Below are 7,883 nucleotides of genomic sequence, written 5' to 3'. Positions count from 1 at the left end.
GTAGTTAGTTGTTTAATAGATGAGTAAGTGGGATTGGAGGTGGGGGTGGGAAGCAGGGAGGAAAGACATGCGTGGAGAATGATTTCCAAGTCTGGATCTTTTCTTTATTTGACTGTAGTAAATTTTAACAAGGCCCTTAATGAAATCCTAGGGCTTAGCAGAGCCTCTACGTTTGTAAGTCACTGGCCCTGGGGCGGAGAAAGGAACATGGAAATCTGGCGCAGAGTTTAGTCCTGCTGAGCTGTGGCCCATTCAGGTGAGCCAGCCTGGTCAGAAGGAGCCCCGTGCTCTGAGGGCATCACTCCTGCCCAGATACATCAACCAAGAGTCCTGATGCTCACGCAGGAATGGCCCCAGCTCCTTGGAGGACTTGCCACATGTCAGTGGCTGCCGGTTGATGAGATGTTTGAAAGAAATTCTCAGAGACACTTATCATGGGTCTGCTGAGCTTCATGTCATGGTGCTTTGGAAACATTACAAAATAGATGTTGGTAATAAATGTTTTGGTGATCATCGAAAACTTGTCTCATTTCCCAATCTATAAGATGCCCTTTCTCACCCCCCCAAAATGACTTCAACCAACAATGAGGAGTTATCATTGTTAGTGTTAATAAATTATATTGTTAGTGGGCAATAAATAATAAAATAGGACAATAAGACTGGTTTCCATCTTCCAGCACTTCAAAAGGAAAAGAAAGAAAGAAAGAAAAGAAAAAAAAAAGAGAGAACATTTTCCTGCCATTGAAATCTTCTGTGTAGAGTGAAAAATGAAATTTTTATCAAAGTGGACAGTAGTACACATAGGGCTTCCCCAGGATCATATTCTTGATTTCCTACAACACACTTAAAAAAAAAAAAAAGCACTCCAGCTTGTGTAATGGCAAAAACAGCTGCAGCCCATTTGCTGACAGCAGAACCAGGTAACTTTTCAAGTCTGGTTGGGTTTTTTTTTTTTCTCTTCCCTTTGACCTGACATCCATAAGTAAAGATTTTAGGATGTGTAAAACCCAGAGCTCTGACAGAGCAGGCCCTCCCACCGCCCCCAGGCAGAAACTGTCTTGAGTGTGCAGGACAGAGCCTTCCTCCGTCCACTCTCCTCAGTGATCTGCAAAGCATCCCAAAGTCTGGCCTCCTTCTCCAGAAATCACCATCCACACCATCCTCACATTAGAATCAAGCCATCTTACTTGTCACCTGTCAGTTGTCACCTGACCTGGACTACAGTGAACCCAAAGGATTATCATCCAAAGTCTTGTCATCCCAGAACCCACAGGTGATGGAGACCCTCACCAAGTAAAGGCATTTTCCAGCTCTGGCTCTTCTGCAAACCAGAGAGAGGTCATCTGGAACCAGACACCTCTAAAAGCTCACACTTCACAGAGGCTCATGTGAGGCATGTGGAACTGAAGTCTGGACTGCTAGCACCTGGGCCAGGCTGGGGCTCGGAGGCAGTGCAGGGTCCCAGAGCAGAGCAGCCGAAACCAGTTTTGGGTACAGCTTTGGCCCACGTGGACTTAGCATCTACAATGGGCTTCGCTTCCCTGAGCCCCATTATCTTCTTCTGGAAAAAAATTGGACTCACATTTCTCATCTCGCCAGGTTATTGGGAGGGTTGAACAATACAATATAAGTGAAGGAACTGTATAAACTGTAAAACTCTCTAAAAATAAAAGGTGTTATATGTGAATGAATATAAATCACAGCGGACCATTTCGGTTCTACAAATGAATTTTTGTACGAATCTCAGATACGAATTTTTGTCCACATCGTTTGTGTCAACTTAATTTCTTCAGGTCCATTCCAGAGTTGCCAGACTCAGCAAATAGAAGTACCGGACACCCACCCAGGATAGGACGTCCTCGATTGTCTCTGGCAACCGAGGCCCTATCCCTCTAGGCTGCCAAGAAACCGTGGTGGGCATGGCTTGGGTTCCACTCTCAGTCCGGGCCACTGTTCTAGGGCCTTGTGGAAACCAAGCAAGTTACGTCTGTGATGCCCCTGACCCCCTCCATGTGGCAGCTAGGGCTGCCTGCTCTCTGTGGTCACACTGTAGAGCGGAGAATCGTTTTGCAGAATTATCTCCGGTCCTGTGTTTGCCTGGATGTACAACACAGCCTCTGCCTGTGGGGGGGTGGAGGGTCTTGCTGAGCCAAGAGTCATGAGGTTGAGTCTTCCTTGCCTGATCACCCAGCAGTCCCAGCCTCAGTCTCTCTCTGTCTCTCTGCCTCTCTCGGTGTCTTGTGCCCTCATTCTCCTCCTGCCTCTGCTCCCAGCCCCAGGATGTTTCTTTCTGTTCTGGAAAAAACCTGTCTCTACCTTGGTTCTCTCCAGTTCACTTTGCCTTTTCTTCCATCCAGTTCCTCCTTTGCCCCCTTCGCTCTCCACAAACCCTGCTGGTTCAACTCCAGGCATTAGCTTTCAGACTGTCAGAGCCAGAGAGCCTTACGAGGGACTCCTCCTTTCTCTCTGAGGAGAATGAAGGCAATGAAGGCGAGGCTGATTGGCCCCGCGCTTGAGGAGAGAAGACAGGAGAGGAGAAAATGGATGAAAAGTAGATACAAATTAATAGTTCAGAATACGTTCCAGCCGTCATGAAAATGGTGCTCATTTAGCATGTATTTAATTACACCCCGTGTTGGCACATTCCTCCACTGGTCTTTTCCTGCATTACGTTTATAATGTGGGAGAGGGCCAGGCACTGTGTTTCCGCGTGCCTGCTACCTCGTCTGGAGTGAGAGCTCAGCGAGTGTTTGTTGAACGGGTTTGGTGACTTATGGCTGCCTCATGCGATGTTGGGATGCGCTATCAGGATGCTAAGCGCCTTCCAGGAAAGTGGGCTGCTCTGGAGACAGCAGCGGACCAAATATCACCTCCGCGGGTTACTGTTGGTTTGCCCTTCGTCAGCATAGATGGCTGCGTGGGCTGGAGGAGCCTGGCACAGAGAGGTGATGCGGAAGGGAGCTGGGAGCTGCATCGCACGCTTGCTCTTTGGCAAAAGAAGGAGGAGGATGTCTGCAGATGGACTACCCAGGTGACACTTGGCATCGTTTCAAATTAATGATATCTTTCTGAGAGTCTTGCAGACCTTGTCAGCTGACTCAGTCCAGTTATGATCATCCAGAGACACAGCTACATGGGATCTGGAAAGTGAATTAGCAGGCTGCCGGTTTCCAAAGTTGCAGGGGAGGACTTGAGGTAGAATGGAAATTTCAAGAGGAGGAAGATGATTTTCTGGCTTGATACCTTTTGGGGTCCTTTGGCTTTGTGTCCCAAGGCAATCCCTCTCTCCTGGTTGACAGTTCCTGGTTTCCTCTAAAAAGAGCAGTGATTTTTGCTCATACTGAATTGTGACTTTGGGTACAGAAAGCTCACCAGCTCACCAGCTTACTAGCGGTGCGACCTCAGACAAGTGAGCTCATCTCTGAACTTGGGTTTCCTTGTCGGTGAAATGCGAGCGATAGCACATATAGACATTCACCATGAGCTGGTGTGAGGGTCACATGCGAAAATGTGTGAAAGGGCTTGCCGTAGGACCTGACAGATACTAAGGACATGGGGAGTGTTTGCGGTTACTGCTTTTGGAATAATTTAGCTCTGAGGCAAAGTGAGAGCTGGAAGATTTCCCTCAGAAAGGGGATGGTGAGTTCAAGTGGCTTGTCTAGGCTGCAAGGGCTAGGAGCCTCTTTTCCTCAGTGAAGAGAGGGACCTGGCTGGGACCACAAACCCTCTGCGTTTCTCTGGCTCCTTCCAGATGCCAGCTCTAGCTCCAACTGTGGTCTCTTCTCCGAGGTTCTGTCCTCCTCTGCCTGGCTGGGATGGCAGGCCCCATTCTCTACGTGCTGCTCCTCCCAACCCCACAGCTCCGTTGCCACAGATGATGTGCTGACCCAGAGATGAGTCATCACAGAAATCATTTGCCTTGTTTTGTAGGAGTTTGGAGGCCGCCTTCTTCGCGGGACCCAGAGTTTTTTCTACCTCACATCCTACCAGAGATGGTTTCTTTCCATCACAGTGAATTGATTTTTTTTTTTTTGCTTATTTTTTTAAGATTTTATTTACTTGTTTGACAGACAGAGAGCACAAGCAGGGGGAATGGAAGACAGAGGCAGAGGGAGAAGCAGGCTCCCCACTGAGCAGAGAGCCCGACTTGGGACTCAATCCAAGGACCCTGGGACCATAAGCTGAAGGCGGCTGAGCTGAAGGCAGACGCTTAATCAACTGATCCTCCCAGACACCCCAATCTTTTTTGCTTCTTAATCTCTATCTTTTCCTTTATGGACTTCACCCAGGAGGATGAAGTTATCGTTCCACCAGGAACCATATAGAGCTGGGGGCATATGCCCAACATGGCAGCAGGAGGACCCCTTGCAGCCGGCAACCCCGCAGGAAAGTGGCAGTTCTCCTCAGACTGGGCTCCGGGAAATCCAGCACCAGAACCTCCTGGCTGGCCAGCTGCTTTGCAAGGGTCACTGTTTGGTACCCCATTAAGGCAGCAGGGAACAGGGAGGCTAGCGGGGAAGATTGACATCCAAATGAACAGCCCGAGATGATTGCGTTGTCTCTGAGTGTCCCAGCTAGAGAGGTCCCGGGCAACCCAAGGTCCCTAAAGGCAAAGTGTAGGCACGTACCTCTGTATGTACAACCCCACTGCGTGGGGAAGGAGCCGTCCTCAGCTCTGATAAACCCGAGGAAGGAAAGCTGTGTAGAGGAGCTTTCTCCTTTACGCAAGTCAGGTTAGTCAGAACGGTAGCAAAGCCAGTAGCTATGCATTCCGCCAAGCAGACAGACTGCAGCGTATGTCAGCAAACATACCCGGGCTGTGCTCCCCAAATATACACCTCCAAGTGCACACACACATGCACAGGTCTGATGTAAACACGTTTATGCACCTACCCGAGGTCTCCTGGGCTCTCTCTACCTAATCTCATTTTAAAGTCTGTTATTTCTGAATCAAAGAATAGAGAATGAGGCCGGGGCTAGGAGAGTAAGCTCACGGCTGGCCCTTCATCCCTGATGGTCGGGGCAGGGCCCCTGAAGTTGCCAAGGACCCGTGACGACAGAACAGGAGAGTCGTGCGGGCCCGCAGGTGGCAGCCGCGGAAGGAGGCGGACAGCGCCCTGTGAGGGGAGGGCCAGGCTCGCCTGGGACCCAGGCTGCTTCCTGGGCACCACATGTGCCTCCCCAGCCTTTGCCAGGGAATGACGGCCGAGAGGGCCAGCGGGCTTGGTGTTACTCTCTGGCTGGCTTGGATGGGAGGCATTCCTGGTTTCTGGTAGAGTCATCTCTTATTTAGGAAACTTTGGGCAGGAAAAAATAAGTGGAGGTGTGGGACTGGCTTTCTCTCATTGGGCTTTCAGATCCTGCTTCTAATAGTAAACACCAGGCTGTCATCGGCTCTTTGTGCTCAGAGAAGTGGGAGTGTGTGTGTGCATGTGTGTGTGTGTGTGTGTGTGTGTGTGTGAGAGAGAGAGAGAGAGAGAGAGAGAGAGGGGTGGGGGAGAGAGTCTTTAAATTTTAATTGGTCTGCAATGAAAGATTTAACTGTTTAAAAAACAAAAACCCTCTTAGTCCCAGACCACAACTTATGTGCTAATGTGGGAGGTTAGGGGCTAGTGAAGAAAGGAGGAGGGGAGGGCAGATTCCTAATGGATCCCATGGGGTATTGCGCTGTTAAGGGATAGGGGAACCAACCATATGGACAGTGGAATACAATCCCGATCTGCCGACTCTCCAGATATTGTACCATCTCTTAGGTGGGAAGGGAATCTTTGCTCTCCTTTTATTTAAGATTATCCCGTAAGTGAAATAGATGATGAGGGCATGTGAAGTTGGTTTAAGGTTAAGAATATACCCTGCTTCAGAAGACACCCTGGTTGGTAGATGGTTTTGCTGTAAAGCCCCGAAATACAGTGGTGTAGCCTTGGGACTCAGGCATTGCTGTTGGCTAAGATGATTCTTTGCTTATCCGTCCTCCCCTTCACTCAGGTTGTGAACCTTAATCCCATGGTGTCCTTCAGCCCAGAGCAGTGCCTGGTCCTGAGGAGAGATTAGCAAATTCCTGTTGGATTTTCTGCAGGCGTTTGGGGCAGGTACAGCCCCTAAGTTCCTGTGGCCCTGATGAGTTCTGTATCCTGCCATTGGGATGCAGCATGAGCCTTAAGTTATAATGCTGACGGCCTTCCAGGCATCTTGCACTGAGTTTGCTGTGCTGGTGTTCCAGCCCCACCCCCACAGCAGAGGAGACTATGCCCTCCAGAAGGACAAGGACTGCGTCTTCCCTGCTAACGCTGTATCTGTCACTCTAGAAAAACGTCTGGACCTTCCTGGGTACAATAAATGTTCATTAAATGAATGAATGAGTGAATGAGTGAGTGAGTGAATGGATGTTCCAGCTGCATTTTGTCCTGTACCCTGGTTATCCAGCTGAAAAATGTAACTGGGGAAGTATACACTGGCCCTGTCACCAGTGCCATTTGCAAATCCATTCTAAATGGCACAGAGCTGAGTTGAACTTAATGCCTCTGTTCTGGTTCAGCAGATCATCAGGGAAGACAGTGATGGTGGGGATGGTGATGCCTGCCATTAACTGAGATCCTGCCGTGTGCCAGGAACTCATGCATTTTACGTGCGTTGTCTCATTGAATTTTCAGAGCTGTTCGGTAGTGCGGTTACTCAAGTTCTATTTCCCAGTCACTGTTGCTCAGAAGAGGTTAACCCACATGTCCAGAGCCCCAGAGCTGGGAAGGCATGGAGGCTCTTGAGCAACCCCAAAGCCCCTTCTCTTACCTCCCCATCTTGCTGAGCAGTATCAGACTCAGCGTTGGAGGAAGGCCCAGAGGGGTTTACAGTAAAAGCAGCAGAAGAAAAACAAATTGTAGGGAGTCTATTATGCTTGATCTTAAAAGTCTTGTAATGATCTTATTTTCTCTGGAGGACATTGTGAAAGCCGGTGATTTACCATTCTCCCTGGCCAGGGGAGGATGTCCAGGCAGCCAGCTCTCCCTACCTGTGCCTCAGGGCTCTGAACCTAACCCCGCAGGGAATCCGGAGAACCCATTCCCACCCACTTGTGGTTCCCTTAGATGCACAGAGGATCAGCCCCTCCGATTTCATGGTGTTTTTTTTCCCCCCAGGCAGGTCATGGGCTTCTAGCCAAAAATCCTTTCAATTAATGGGCTAGGAACAGCACCCATGAAGAAAATTAGAAACAGATAAGAAGAGAAGGGCCTCCGTGCTCAGAGCAGAGGAAGGGAATAATTCTTGGATTATGCTGATGATTTACCAATGTTTTCCTAATGTGAGAATCGGTCAGCAGGGGCCCGAGTTTTTTACGAGGGAGGAACCTCTTCCAGACAGCTCACTCCCCAACAGCCCTGATAAATCCCCACACCCCCACTTCCAGTGAGAACGCTGCCCTCTCCAGAGTCACGGTGTCAAAGCCTGTTTAGCTGTTCTTTACGTATCGGCCGCAACCCCAACATTAGTTCATGCTTGGAATATGAAGCTATTTCATATTTATTCTTGTTTTATCTGGCAGGGAGCCTTAAAAGAAAAAAAAAAAGGGTCCCCTGCTGGTGCTGTTCAGCTCTTATATCTTTATAGTCTCTTGAATTGATTTGACAGAGCAATCACGGGCCATGGGTGAGACCAAAGGCCTCTCTCAGCAACAGGCTGGAAGAACGGACAAGACTGCGCAACTCACCTCCCTGGGCTAGTCCAGCCACGTCCGTGTTCTGCCCTGAGGTGGACACGGGGGCCTAGGGGCATGCCCTCACCTACACTGGACCGTGCAGACTGGTGCCATGGGAAGAGTGTCCTCAGGGCACTTGTTCAGTGGGGGCTTCTGAAAAGAGCAAGGGTATCTTGGGAGCCATTAAGAATGG

The 7,883-nt window shown here is 49.5% G+C and overlaps 1 protein-coding gene across 1 annotated transcript in view; it reads left to right on the top strand.

The window, feature by feature from the left end:
• SLIT3 (slit guidance ligand 3) overlaps positions 1 to 7,883 on the top strand; it is a 595,819-nt gene that overhangs the window by 277,002 nt on the left and 310,934 nt on the right. The gene's annotated exons all lie outside the window — the stretch shown is intronic.

Source organism: Lutra lutra, chromosome 5 (assembly GCF_902655055.1).
Source record: "Lutra lutra chromosome 5, mLutLut1.2, whole genome shotgun sequence".
Classification (NCBI taxonomy): domain Eukaryota; kingdom Metazoa; phylum Chordata; class Mammalia; order Carnivora; family Mustelidae; genus Lutra; species Lutra lutra.
Note: the sequence above shows the minus strand (reverse complement) of the source record. Positions and strands in the feature narration are given on the sequence as shown.